A 14770-nucleotide genomic window follows, 5' to 3' on the forward strand; every position below is an offset into this window, starting at 1 on the left:
AAGAGTACTTGTGAAGCTTAATTTAAAATACAATAACGGAAAGTTGGGCTAGTTGGATTGAACTATGGACCTTAGCGTTAAAGAACGCAGACAAGAGAGAAGAGGACAAATCAGGCGCTATCTTTCAACTGAAGGTTTATTCATGCGAAAAAAGAAAATATATACAAACAGGAAAAAGAATCAAAGGCAAGCTCATACAAGACTATCTAATATTGGAAGTTCGCTCTCTTGTAGTGCTATAGAGGGAGTGCTGACGGACGTGCCGCCTGTCGAGTTCCCCTGTCTTCTCCTCTTCTCCCTTGCATTTGTTGTTTAGCGCTATGATGTCAAGCTTGACGCGTAGCTTATCACATCAGAAGAAAACTACAGAGAACGTTTACTACATTCGTATCTGAGCGAAAGCGCGGGTTTGTGCAACGTAGAAGATCGACGGTGAGCAGACAGTGCCGCGAGACGGAGCAGATGGAAGTTGATAAAGACGACGCTCTCCAATGTACAGCGCGAGAGTGCGGTGCACATGGAGGAAAGAAAGAAAAGAGGAGAGGCTGCTACGTCACATTTTTTGAAGCCGGAAGCGAGGGCTCCGCCATGACACTTGGCCACTGTCTCAGCCAATGGCATGCGAGCGCCGCGAAGATCACCGGGAGCGGCGCGAGCAGACGATTTCGCGCCGCGCCAGGCTGTCGGCAGCTGTCAGACACGGCGGAAAGTGAGACCTGCTCCCATTGACAACAAAGACGCTGCGATGCCCAGCTGCTGCGTTCCTGGATGTTGGTCGCGCACGCCAGGACAAGAACCGGGCGTCACTTTCCACACGTAAGTATACTGCATTTTGTTTTCGTATTTAATTGACTGCGTAATGAGTAAAATGCATGGTCGCAGAACATAACGCACGACACGGCGTGAACGTGGTATTCGTACCGCCCCGGCCTTATTGGTGGCTCTTTGTCCGAGTGCAGTGAATAATTGTTTTCAAACAGGTTTCCGAAAGATCCAGAGCGAAGGAGGCAGTGGACTGAGGCCGTTAGACCAGGCCAAAGGGACTGGGAACCAGCAAAATGGACCTGCGTATGTTCAAAACATTTTCTGCCCGAGCACTTCGATCGGATGTCGCCGCTCGTAGTTCTTATACGTGCGGATGCCGTCCCCCTTCAGGTGAGGAACCACCTCGATACATTCTCAAGAGATTGGAAAGAAATGCTCTTATTGAGAAGGTGTATAGCTTGACTGCATGTATGCTTTCAATATTACGTTGTAGGTTCATGCAAGAAATAGAATGATTTGCGAATAAATGGCTTTAGCTAGACGTTATGATCGAGTAGCGCGGCTACAGTATTCCCGAACTGATAAAAAGTAATTGTGTCATTACTGCTAAACTGGCTGCGGTTTATATATGGCTCTGATGAAATTCTGCTTACTGTACATGATTATTTATTTATTAGCTTACGCACTCCCTCATTCGAAGAAAATAAAAAGAGATACTTGTCATCTATAGCATCGAGCACACCACAGTTTCTTTGGGGCATCATTTCCATTTGATATTATTACTTGTAGTGTGCAAATGTTTGCGCCTAGCAGTAATCTGTATGGCGGTGCATTTTTTTGTTGTTATCTCGGCCATAGCGCCTGGGAAGTGTCACTGTTTTATAACTAAGAGAGCACTGTGATTCCTTAAAACTATAGTTCGTTTACGAAGGAGATCATAAAGAAGTTTCATAAGGCATATAGAGCACCGTACGTATTTGCTCGCGTAATTTGCGCACGTTTTTTCTTTAATTAGGGCTCCAAAAAGAGGGTGCGCAATTTACGCGCAAGCGAGTCATCCGAACACGTCCTAAAAAAAAAAAAGGTTGGCACCCCTCGCTGGCAAACAAAAAGGTTGACTCGTCCGCCCCGCCCACGCTATGTAGCTCCCCGCGGGGTGGCATGACGGCACGTGCTTAGCTCAAAGCAATAAACGCGCAAAGATTCAATCGCGAAGTCAGCAGTGGGAGGAGATAACGGGCATTAAAACGGGGCCCTTGCGTGTGGCCCGGCTGACTGGCGGCAAACCGTACAAACGGTACGGTAGAGTTTTGGATTTGGAGCGCGCGCAGCTGTTCGTCCGGGATAGCGACCGCCAGCGCGAGCAAGCCGGGTAAACGGCGCAGAGTTCGCACCCGCGTATACATGCTGGTGGTCTGGCTCAGCATAGTGCGCAAAATGTGCGAGTATTTTTTTTTAATCCGGTTAAATGTTTGAACTTTTTGGGGTGCACAATCTAAGTGCGGGCGCAAATTACACGAGTAAATACTGTAAATGTCTGACTTTGTCAAAATAAAATTCTATTCAAACGGCCGCTCAGAATTTAGAGTACATTATAACCTGTCATACTGAGTATTGAAAAGAATAGCTTTGTAATGTGAATGCGTCATGTACACCACCGACTTAGGCTCATGCTTGATGGCAGTCACTGTCAGTTTTTTCAAGAGTAATCAGGGCTTTGATTTAGCTTGATTGCTACTGAATCAACCAGAAATTACCTGCTTCCTAAAATTAGATTTTTCTCTTTTGTGGTAAATGAAGGATACGCACATTTTCAAAAAGAAGTCAGTTAAGTAACATCAGCAGTACATGTCCAGAGTGCAAATGCTAGTTCTTGTTGATGAATCTATATGCTGTAGCTTCACAGATGGACATGTACTATTGGTCACTGATGTTCAAGAATAAAGGCTGCAGTTAGCAGTCTCCCAGAGATTTCTTTAGCGTGCCTGCACTACTGTCCTTTAGGGTACAGGGTGACTGAAGTATCGTATTTTCTAAAAGTATGGAGTGCATGGTTTTCATGCTATAGAAGCTGGAATAATGAAGAGAGTAATTAGTGTACCATACTTACAATTTTAGTTCTAGATATTCAACACAACTGAAGGTGATTTTGGCCTTTCAAACTATAGTAATACGGGAGTAATTACTCATTGGCATCCACCCAAGCGCAGCCATACGGCTACAAAGGAAAGCTATACAGCTTTCTCAGAAACTTCGTAGTTAAAGAAAAATTCGTCCTGGTCCGGGGTTCGAACCCGGAACCACCGCCACACCGGAGCAGTCGCTCTACCAATTGAGCTAACCGGGACGGCAAGCTTATGGTAGGGCGAGAGCGAATTGATCAGTAACTCGAAGTGGGAAGAGTGTTGGTCAAATGTTTAGGGGAATCCCCCAAGGTGGAGTAGATTTCTAATACGGGAGTAATTACTCATTGACATCCACCCAAGCGCAGCCATACGGCTACAAAGGAAAGCTATACAGCTTTCTCAGAAACTTCGTAGTTAAAGAAAAATTCGTCCTGGTCCGGGGTATCCTGGTCTGGGACACAAACTATAGTAGTGTCAAAAGGGGGTGACCATCCCACTGCACGCAGCAACAGAGTAAGCACTAGCATATAAGTTCTAGCATATAAGGGGATTCTTTACCACCCAACATTTTTAAGAGCAAAGATTTTGTGAAAGGACTAGAAAGCCATATTTTGCATACTTAACATATCCTGTTTTCCTTCCAGAAGAGTTATTTGTCATGCATTTTGCATTCTTATCATACATGAGGTGTGTTGTTGCCATTTATTACCCAATGTTAGTTTTATCATATAGTTGTTCTTTTAAGAAATGTGTTGTTTCCCATGGGTTCTTCCTCGCATTATATATGTTCTTCTTGTTGTATGCTACATTTGTATGCCCATCCTGCTTGGGCCAAAACATTGGCCTGCAGTATATGTAAATAAATAAAAAATATAAGTTTTGCAACCTGCAACAAATTCATATTCTGAAATGATGAAAACACTTTTCCACATGCACTTGGTACATATGCATACAGAGGAAAACCTTATCATTCTACCAGCCGCAATTTGTACACTATATTAATCATTCTTTAGCTGTCATCATGTCTTAGTTGTGCACAGCTCAAATGCCCGTCTTATGTGCAGACTATGTTGGTTTGCTCGTGGTTTTTACAAGTATAAAACAGCATGTGCACACAAGTACCACATAGCACACAACAAACAGAACAGAAAACTATGCTATTTCTAAACTGTTCCAGGCTAGGCAGATGAGAGTCTAATACAACAATGCAACAATAGAAATAGTGTCAGCAGGCTACTCTCTTTCTTTGCATATATTACAGAAAGGAATACATGAAGCAGAAGGGAGGGAAATGATTCACTTTTTCCACCAGCTGGGACAACTGTTACCAATTTTTCAAGTAACTTCCACACAGTGCTCCAATTACTTTGCATTTACATTGCTTAAATTTTATCAACTTTGCGATGCAGAAACAACTACCGAGAAATGAAAGCTTTCACACAATTGGGCAAGAATGGTCCACAAATATTTTTCTGTCTCAAAGCCCTCATTTACTGCCTTCCTATATGTTTTTACTCTCTCTGATCGAATATAGTTCATGGTTGCAAAGTGATGTAATTCAGTTGCGCATTTCTTCTTCTTTCTAGTATATTTGTTGAATCCTTTTTATGTGTGTACTCCTTCCGTACACGAGTGTTATCACTTTTGTTAAAAGATCTTGCTTGCTTCACGTAGCAAGCTATGTTTTGTAATAAGTGTTATGCTGTATCAAACCTTTTTAAGGCTCATAATTTGATTTTCCAATAAACTACAAATTTTGGACTTCACTAATGCGTTTAATCAGCTGAATGCAAGAAACTGCAACTCGGCACGAGGTGGTCGCAGGTCGACTCGGCATCTCGGTAAACGGTAAGTTGCGAGGTACAGTCTTTGTAAAAAGTTTAGAGCCCAGGGGGTTCACTTCCAAACTTTATAATGGGACTCCAGGAGCATTCATGTATGTCCTACCTATTGCAGGAGGCAGTAGCAGAAATCTTATGTCCAGGAAATTTGGAGCGCTAGATATCCATTAAGAACGACAGAGTGTGGCTAAAACGAAAACCCCCCTTGGTTCTAAACTGTTTACAAAGGCTGTACACTCAATCTTACAATGGCATGGCCTTACACTTCACCACCCTTAAGCGCAAATGTTTTAAACCTAACACTGCGCATCCTAAACCCGGCTATGTGTCCTTACGCTCGCACAACAGCACTCGATCGAGACAGCCGCGCGGATCGGTCGATCCACAGGGTCCATATCGGAGAAAACTTGCACGCAGTTGACACATCGCTCGCACAGCGTACGTACAGTAAACAGATATGGTACGTTTCAGACTGCTTCGCGTATCGCTTTGCTGACGGATACCATTGGATGCGGCGCGGCTTTCTTGGCACTGCACGCTTCGGTGAGCACAGCGCGGCCCACGCATATCGGTCGCCAACAATTGTGACCGTCATGCGTAGGGGAATGTAGACGCAACGGGTATACTTACAAGGACACGGTCTGGACGAGTTTGTATTTATTCGTGGTTAAAACAGCGCGGGAAAAATACACAAAAATGAAGGAACACGCAGAACACGCATACATACACAAAACAAGCGCCGACTCCCAGATGGCTTTTTCTTCCCTCGCTGCTGTAACCATATAAACCAGCGTGTCACCGTCGTCTATCGCTTTATGAGCCGTCGGCACTGTCAATTTCTCCTTGGAACAAGACTAGCAGCGTTGAGGGACGCAACCGCACAAAACGCGAAGCCGAAAAAGAATAGCGAAGCTGCAGCGCCAAGCCTTTTCAGAGAAAGCTGTCGCGGGCTTCCAAAACAACCGCTTTCGTCAAGACGGCATCCTGAATGAACTAAGCGCACAGCAATGAAGACCGGCACCGACTACAGGCCTCTGGAACTTTGTGCCTCCCGCGGACCACAACGATTGAATAAAAATGCGAATTTCCAACTCTACTCGACCGGCTCTGCCGACATGGGTGAAGCGTGAAGCAGACGACGCCGCTGCGCCCAACACTGCTATTGGCTGCGCCGCTGGCCAAGGAATCCCAGTAGGGCTTGCGAAACCACGTGACTTCCTGCACGTTTTTTGTAACGCGGCTCGGATAGCGAGGGCCTCTCCTATGGTTTCCTTCCTCCATGGCGGTGCAGTTTAACACGAGGCGTGTTGGCTGCGGCGATAGTCTCGTGGTCTCGCTGAGCGGCCCTTAAAGGAGATCGGTTCGCACAGCCGCGGGCTCGAATTCCAGTCGTGGATATTGATTCAATTTCTTTTCCATGGCTTGACCTCTAGTTCAGCTGAAGGTCAAATTTGCACGCTGCGCTGTTGAAGCTCGAATTCCCATAGTGAAGCTTTCGCTTCAAAAAGCAGAAAACAGGATTAGCGATCCGTCCCTTTCACTCTACACAGCCAAGTATAAGTTCTTGAGCTCGCGTCGTTGTTAACTTCTCTTGGATGAATTGTATATATTTGGTTTGCTTGGGCAAGGATGGTCAATGGTATACGTATGCGTGGTTTTAGGAAGAACAAAGCAGTTGTTAATGTAACGGCTGTCATCGTGTTTGTCCCTTCTTCCTGGATTGTCTAGTGTTTGCGCTCATCGTTCACCATACGAATTGTTCACAATCGTACATTTGTCACAGCCATCAAAGAACAGTTTCCGCATTCTAGTCATTTGACATTTTCCATATTCCAGTTTACGCACATAATTTTACTCTAATTAGTATCTCACTCATTGGCCTGTCTCTAGGTCAATCCTCTAAATACCAAATTACCAAGCCTCAAATTAAGCCAACACCACACATACACGAATCATTACATTATAAACTTGAGATCTTTAACACATGCGCCTAACTTGAATTCACATTTCATGTCGTCTTTGCAATCATTATCATTCCACACACACACGCGTGACGTCATGCATCACGTAGATTTATCGACGCAACGCTGCCGGGAGGAGGCCTCGTTTTCTGCTGAAGGGTAGCCTCAACTCTACCTCGTTAAAATAATCGCTAAGGGAGGTGACAATTTCGCTGTGTCTGAAACAATGTGATTTCCCTATACACTCTGTAGGCTCAGAGCCATGAACATGTCTTACGGAACATAGTCATGATGTTTTACAGAAAGAAAACGACTACTTTAGGGGGTTTCAGGTAGTTACGTAGTATCCGCTGGAAAAGGTGCCATTGAAGAACTGCGTAGGTACAGTAAAAAAAAAAAAAAGAATGCTTGACAGTCTCCGGCTTCTCATCACTACCCAATCACCCCACCTTAACATCCGTTTTTTAAAATTTCAACCGTTATTGTTGCTGCCTCTAAAGCAATGGCACATACCCACGGTGGGGGATTGGCCAGAGTTTGGTGCAAATCCAAATAGGGGAAAAATTCATCCAGACTTATCTCAAGCGGTTGTCAGCCTTTCTGGCACTGCTTTCAATGTCGTCACCTTCATCAACTTCCATCCGCGCTCGAGTGAGTCCAAAAGGAAGAGAACATGGGCACTTGCGTGTGCGAGCCAAAGTTCGAAAGAAAGAGAGAACAAACTTTATTGGTGTCTAGTGAGAGAAAAGCATACAACAGCTGTATCTTACCGGTACTAACTTATGGGGCAGAAACATGGACGCTAACGAAGAGGGTTCCGCTTAAGTTAAGGAGGACGCAGCGAGTTATGGAAAGAGAAATGATTGTTGTAACGTTAAGAGGTCGAAACGGGCGGAGTGGGTGAGGGAACAAACGCGGGTTGATGACATCCTAGTTGAAATGAAGTGGAAGAAGAAATTGGCTTGGACAGTGCATGTAATGCGAAAGGGTAAGAGAGTAGATTCGAAGACAATGCAAGCGTAGCAGGGGGCGGCAGTAAGTTAGGTGGGCGGATTAGATTAAGAAGTTTTCGTGTATACGGTGGCCTCAACTGGCTAAGGAAAGGGTTAATTGGAGAGACATGGGAGAGGCCTTTACCCTGCAGTGGGCGTAGTCAGGCTGTTGACGATAATGATAATGATGTGATTACACGTGTGGTTCGCACAGTTCCGGGGAACCATTGTTGTAAATGGCGGTTCAGGCGTGGTCGCTCAGGTGTCGCTGAAGGGGAAGCTCTGTGTGAGCCAACCTCATCTCGCACAGAGTTCAGGTTCGTACGCTTGGCCGGATTGGGGGAAAAACCAAAAGCGCGAGGAAGCGCCCTTTCACGAGCATGCATGACATCACACGGAACAGAAAGATTTGAACCACGAACTTCAGTTATAGTTATTTTGAATGGACTCAGCAAAAATAACTAATGCTAACACATTGTCAACGGGTAATAGTAATTAAGCGAATTTCAAATTTTAATCGAGTGAGCCGTGTGGCGATTGCGCTCGTGCCCAAAATGTTGCGCAGAAAATGTCAGCGACGTGCACAGGATGGCTGTGACGTAAACATTTCAAGGCATTTCTTGTCGCTGAGATAAGGTGTCAAAACGAAATGCTTTGGTTGGCCGGCGTGTACGTTTTTACGGAATTTCATGGCCCCTCCTAGCGCAATTCTTTCAATCGTTTTGGGCCAGGAAAAAATGTCGTACATTGATTACACAACAAACCTTATTCTGAACAAGACGGTTGAGGATAATCCAAGTATAATTGCTGGCGCTGTTTGTATGCCGCCTTTCACATGGCTCCTTTGCGCATATAGTATATACAAGGTGTTTCACCTCAGGTTTACACAATTTTTTAAAATAGGCTTTTTTAGTTAGACGAGACTTTTTTCGACATAGCACGGTCAGCGGTGCAGTATATCAGAACATATAGCTAAGACGTGCTAACTAGCAGGCTGATTTCCCAATATTGAATAGTTAACTTCTAACTATTACTCCTAGGCTCCTTAATCACTGAGGGGCGTGCAGCCGACCGTAATGAATACCAATATCAGTTTTCACAATTTCGAAAACGCAGTTACCCTGGGCCATATGTCGACACACTCACTCATTAGTGCACTCGCATCGCCTGACTCACACTCACTGATGTGAGCGTGAGTGAGTGGTCATGTGTGGGAGTGGACATGAGTGTGAGTGAGTGGATGTGAGTGTAAGGAGAGATGAGTGTGACTAGAGATTAGTGTAAGTGGACACGATCGTGATGAGCCGATGTGATGGTTTATGATTTATGGGGGTTTAACGGACCAAAGAGTGGCTGTGAGTGGCTGTGAGTGGTAGCGAATGGGCGTTAGAGTGAGTGGATGTGATTGGTGAGTGAACGCGACAAAATTTGCCACTTTTGTTTCTCGAGGATGGTGTCCGCTCAGCTATTTTCGTTGTTGACAGCTGACCAAGCAACTATTGACTCCCGAGCGCACTCCAGACCGCATATGACACAATTCCGGCGTCTTTGGAGGACTAAAGCAAAGGATCCCGCTGGCCTGGGAGTTGCAATCTTCCGTAGATGTGTGCCTTACTAGCTCACCGTTGGCACGGGCCCAAGATCTGCGCTGGTGCAATAAGACTCTACAGGATGTGTCAGATCCTTTAATGGAATTTCGCATTGCCACGACTAGGAAGGTAGTAGCTGGAGAAAGAAGAATGACTGTGAAAGAACCAGCAAAGGAAAAAAATGAGGCCAACGAGACCCGAGGCGCCCCGCAGCAGAAAATAAGGTAATGTGCTCCCATACTTCAGCAGCGGAGGGATACGCGGTTTCAATCGGCGCGCTAGATGTATGTACTTACGGTACATGCCGTCTGCTTCACGCCCCTAGACTGGTCCAAAATCGGGCCCGCTAGGGGAGGTGGGTGGATGTATCCTTGTCTGCCTGCTGCGCGCGGCCGCTCTCCGCGCTTTACTTGGGTTTTCGCAGTCTTTTTTAGAGCGCAGCTCTTTGGCGTCCGTTCCTGGGTTTCGCGTCGTCGTCGGCCTCGTAACCAGCTCCGCCCCCCTTTCATCCCCCCAGCGCTAGCAGCGACCGACTGATACCGCTGGATGCCGCTGACGCCGCTAGAGAGTCAAGATAACGTGACTGCATAGAACACCGTCGCCGCCATGCAGAAAGAGGACGAAAGGGTCCCCCCCCCCTGTTCTTGTGTGGCGGATAGGGTGCTCTTCAGTTGCCGACGCGCCGGTTATTTCACGTAGGCCCAGGCACGTCGACGAATACGTGACCACCTTCCCACGGCTAGACCTGGTTCTTAGCGCTGCGGAAGCGAGGGTATCATATTGTTTGTGTCGGCATCGGCGGCGTTGTCCCTGAAACCAACTCCGCAGCTGGGGTTGACTCACTATCGGCGTCAGCGGCATCAGTCAGTCGCTGCTATCTCTTCCCTCCTCCCTTTATCGTGTTGTCCGCTTGCTGCGCGCGCTTCTGCCCCCCTCGTTTGCCGCTGGGTGTACACGCCGCCCCCCTCCCCCCTCTTCCTGCGAGTCTCCGGTTGTCAAAGCGCCGGCTCGAACTTAATTCCGTGATAGCGCATACATGTGTTGCTCGATTTCTTTGCCTCAATCTATCGAAAAGGTGAAACAGCTTATTTGCTGCGCTCAAATTTCGCATTAGGAAGTGACGTAATCGTCGGTAAATTTTTTTTTTTGCTGTTTGCCGCATGTTGAAATGTGTTGCGCTGCTGGTCAACAACGGTAAACGCAGTGCTGGGCGAATGTACCGAGAACGGAGAAGATATTTTTGATGATTTTATTGACACACGTATCATTCCAGTTTCTTTCACTCTAAAAGAGATATTTCTCAAACTAATCTGCATGTCCATGTTACAGCATTCCGCAAAATACAACTAATGTGCGTCGACGCACCACGGGCGTTAAGTTTATCTCAAACAGCGCAGCTGACATTTCTGTACATCGTTTCATGCATCCTTCACGCAATACATGTGCGTCCATTCCCACGGAATATTCACGCAATAAAGAAGGTTCAGTCTGTGCAGAGTAAGTTCTCGCAATTTAATGCGTACACGATGTACCTTGCAATCGTCATCGCCCTAATCACCAGCCTGCCTACGCCCACTGCAGGGCAAAGGCCTTGTTCGACCACCTTGGGTGCTTCAACGTACACTGACATCGCACAATACACGAGCCTCAAGCATTTCGCCTCCACCAAAATGCGACCGAAGTGGCTGGGATCGAACCCGCGTCTTCCGGGTCAGCAGCCAAGTACCATAAACGCTGAGCCACAGCAGTGGCTGTTGGGCTGGTTGTGACGACACCATGCCAAAGGGTCACGTGACCTGGGTGGCCCATCTAGGTTGTTACTCCGGCGGGCGGCCACCTGGGCCACCCTACGCCACCGAATTTTTCGCTCACAACGCCGACTTTCTAGACAAGACAGCGGTGTCTGTAACGCTATCGCGTTAACATAATTTCTGTGAATGCAACTAAATATCCTACGTAGAAGCCGCGTCAATCATGAACACATGCACAATCAGTGTTACGCAATACAGGCAAGAAACAAAAGCGGCAGATCGTACCTGTCCATCTAAAAGGGTAATCCTTTGTTCGAGCATGTTCCGCTTGTCTCAAGTCCGTAACGGAACTGCCCTTCACCGGGCTACACACAACCAATGCGCACTCGGAACAAGACACTCACCGCGCTATGGCGGCGCGTCAGGGAGGGCAGGCCAACGACGAAAACACTTTTTGGGCGATGTGATAAGGTGGCGAACGAGGACCTAGTGGGATAAGTACGCGCACTTCCTGCAGTGGAGGTCCCTTGGAGGTAGGTGACGTGCAGCAGAGGGGAATTCGCAGCATCGTTCGTTGCTGGTGACGCCGCAGTGACCGGGCACCCTCTTCGAGCGAACAAAACATAAGCGTTGCTCGAGGCGCTCGATGCGCCCGCAGATCGCGCACAAAGGCTTGAAACCACGTTCACTGCTCTCTAGGCTTCTGAGGTCGGCCCGAGCGGCGCAATGCAGGTTCACATCTGGGCGGTAGCAACGTGCGCCTTGTTCCCCAGGGGGAAAAAAAAGTACTTACTGCCGGCCTAAATAGAGACATTAAAGTCTTCGTATGAGCCACCGCACCGCCAATCGAGGCTCCGTCCGAGGTGCTCACTTAGGTCGGCGTGCAACACCAACCCGGCGATTAAGAGTGTCCTGATTTGATGGTGTTGATCTCATTTATAATCAGTTCTGGTAATTCGCTCATATCCAGACCTGCATCGATGACAGCAAGCATACACAAGTTCTGCAGCGTTGGTGCTAAGTGCAACACGTGCAGGTCCTTCAGCTCCTCTACTTCCTCAGAAATGTCCTCAAGCCTGGGTGGATGCCCGAAGCCACCGAAGACCAACACCCTTTCTCCAAGCACACAGCAGCCGGGCGAGTGCCTAGCATACGGGCCGGATCCACTTGGTGTCACTTTAGTCCAGCACGACTTTTCAACGTCATACTTGTGCATGTCTGCAAAGTATGTGTTCAGAATTTCGTTGTAGCCACCGAAAATATACAGCTCTCTCTCGTACACGAACGCAGAGTGACACTCCCGTCCCTCCGGGGCCGCGCCTTGCACTTCTGGGCGCACCCATGTCGCAGTGGTCGTTTCCAGATAGTATAAGGAATTGTCATAAAGGTCGTCGGGTCGGGAGTATTCTAGGTTGCCACCCCAAACGTACATGCGGGTTCCGATTGCGGTGGCCGTGTGGCAGTAGCGACCGAGGGGGGCCTCTCCGCTGGTCGGGACACAATGCCACTCCAGGGTCTCGAGGTCCAGAAAGTGTACAAAGTTTGATGAATCCCTGTCCATGCCACCAAATATGTACATCCGGTGACCAAGCACGCACGCCGAGTGGTTGTAGTCGTCTTCCGGGATTTCGCCGCTGACATACGGACGGCTCCATGTCATGGCTTGGGTATCGAAGCGGCATAGACCGTTAGCCGCTGGATTGACGTGCCATCCGCCCCACAGGTAGGCGCACTGGCCGTAGGCTACAACGCTACGGCCGTCAACGCTAATCGGCCCATCACCGGATAGCGACTGAGCCGGCACGAAATCCCACCCTGACGATGCCGGGTCAAAGGTGTACACGTCGATGAGGCACCCTGAGATTTCATCACCGCCCGAGAACCAGGTGCCGTAAGAGCCGTAAGAGTCGAAAGAGTAGATCTTCCCTTCGATGGTGACAGATATGTGATTAAGGCGTCCTGGAGTGCCATTTAACCTCAGCGTCCACATTTTGCAATGGCAATCAGTTGTTACGAAATATAAATCGGCCTCTTTTCTTTACAGCTATCGGTCGCACGTTGAAATCAAACCTGGTAGGCGTTATTCATTTTTCTTGAGGCCTTCGTTTCCCAGAGTGAGCTGCTCGTGCGCCGTCTGCCGGAATCACGGTGTGGTCGGCTGTGTTCATATCTGCACTGGAAAAAGAGAGGAGGAAGACGTGATAGAAGGCTGTCTTTAGAAGAGTGCTAGGCGAGGGGAAACGCTTTGCACTGCGGCCGGTGCATGCGCATGCGCGTGCGAGCGGGACGCTTATCGTATTCCTCTTCACCTCTGTTGAGCGCATCGTTCGCTTTCATGTCGTGACGCGTGAGAAATATTTAGCCACTTGACTAATGAACACCTTGTCTGATTGATTTGCACGTAACCGCTATTCGGGCCCGTGCACGTGGGTTATTTAAGGCGGGCAGAATATTTCGAACGGAAGAGGGCAGAGTCCGCGATGACCTATAGCTGGAGGTGCGACTAAGGCCAGAAGAAAATACAAACAACAGAGCTAGGCTTCCATTTGTGCAACCGTGAAGTAGCTTGCAAAATGCATTTGAAAATCTGGGTGAAAACGCACAGCCCACCAAGATCGCCCATATCACCTGATTCAAGGGCACGCACTTACGCTATCTAAGAAAAAACGTGAGCCTTAAGCCATGCGTGCCTCGAATTTTTTCGCTGTAGATCTCGTTACACGTGGTAACCGTTCTGTCAGTTTTAATACAGAACTACAAATTCGATGTGTTGGTAAATATTTATACTAGAGCAAAAGGAGCACAAACAAGACGTTGGAACAAGAGGGGTCAATTTATTGTAAATGTTCCTTTCTATCCCAATTAAACACTAAAAAATGGTTTTGGGTTTTTTGAGGTTTAACATCCCAATGCGACTCGGGCTATGAGGGACGTCGTAGTAAAGGGCTCGGGAAATCTTCTGGGGGCTTCGGAGGCTTTTCTGTAAAGGGCTTCACCTTGCAGTTGAAAGCAGCGGGGCATCTGATTTATTCAAAGCATTGGGTTTAATGACTGTGAATGAAAAACGGATTTTAAGCGAGTAGAAAAAAAACAAGCGAAAGTTATCTGACTGCGGCTAAAATCAAGACAAAATGAAATTTCACGAGTCATGGCTAGGTGGCGTGAGCCATCGCCCCATTTAAAGGCTTCAGCCTTATCCATCCATCCATCCATCCTGAAGGAAAGGAAATAATCGCAGGGCTATCGGGGCCAGTGGGAGCGCTGTAGTCTTCGCCAGCACCCAGCAGATAGCACACCGCGTCAGCCATCGAATTCGTATTTCTTTGCGGCGAGAGTGACCACGCTTCTCTATCGCGGCCTTCACTACGGGCACCGCCAACTGGTCGGCTCGATGTGTACTATGCCCGACCAAGCAAATGGAAGGCTGCTGCGGCTGAACGCCGGATGCGTTGGCGGTGTAAAATGGCGGGAGTCCCGGTCTGCAGAGGACACCATTCATCGCTACGCGTGTTCCCTCTGCGGGGTGATTTCCAGAAGCACACTGCTGCTGCCTTGCACGCACGCGTTATGCGTGACCAGCAAGACCGGCATCTGCCAAGGTGTCGCCGGAGGCCTTTGTCCTCTGGACCGGGAAGCCTTCGACATGAAGAGTGCACGAAGATTCCGTTCCCCGAGAAGAAAATTGGGAGTCTTCAAGTAAGTGTACTGTGCCTGATTAGCAGTTTACTTAACTGTCCATTTACCA

General features: G+C 47.8%; 1 long non-coding RNA gene across 1 annotated transcript; it reads left to right on the top strand.

Annotated features, from left to right (window-relative positions):
- Positions 1-716: 716 nt before the first annotated feature.
- LOC149337276 (uncharacterized) lies at positions 717-4398 on the top strand. Its single transcript, XR_016284614.1, has 3 exons — positions 717-816; positions 981-1155; positions 4153-4398. It is a non-coding gene; the product is annotated as an uncharacterized LOC149337276 (long non-coding RNA).
- The last annotated feature ends 10372 nt before the right edge of the window (positions 4399-14770 follow it).

This window comes from Amblyomma mixtum, chromosome 7, assembly GCF_055824585.1.
Source record: "Amblyomma mixtum isolate Tamu chromosome 7, ASM5582458v1, whole genome shotgun sequence".
NCBI lineage: Eukaryota > Metazoa > Arthropoda > Arachnida > Ixodida > Ixodidae > Amblyomma > Amblyomma mixtum.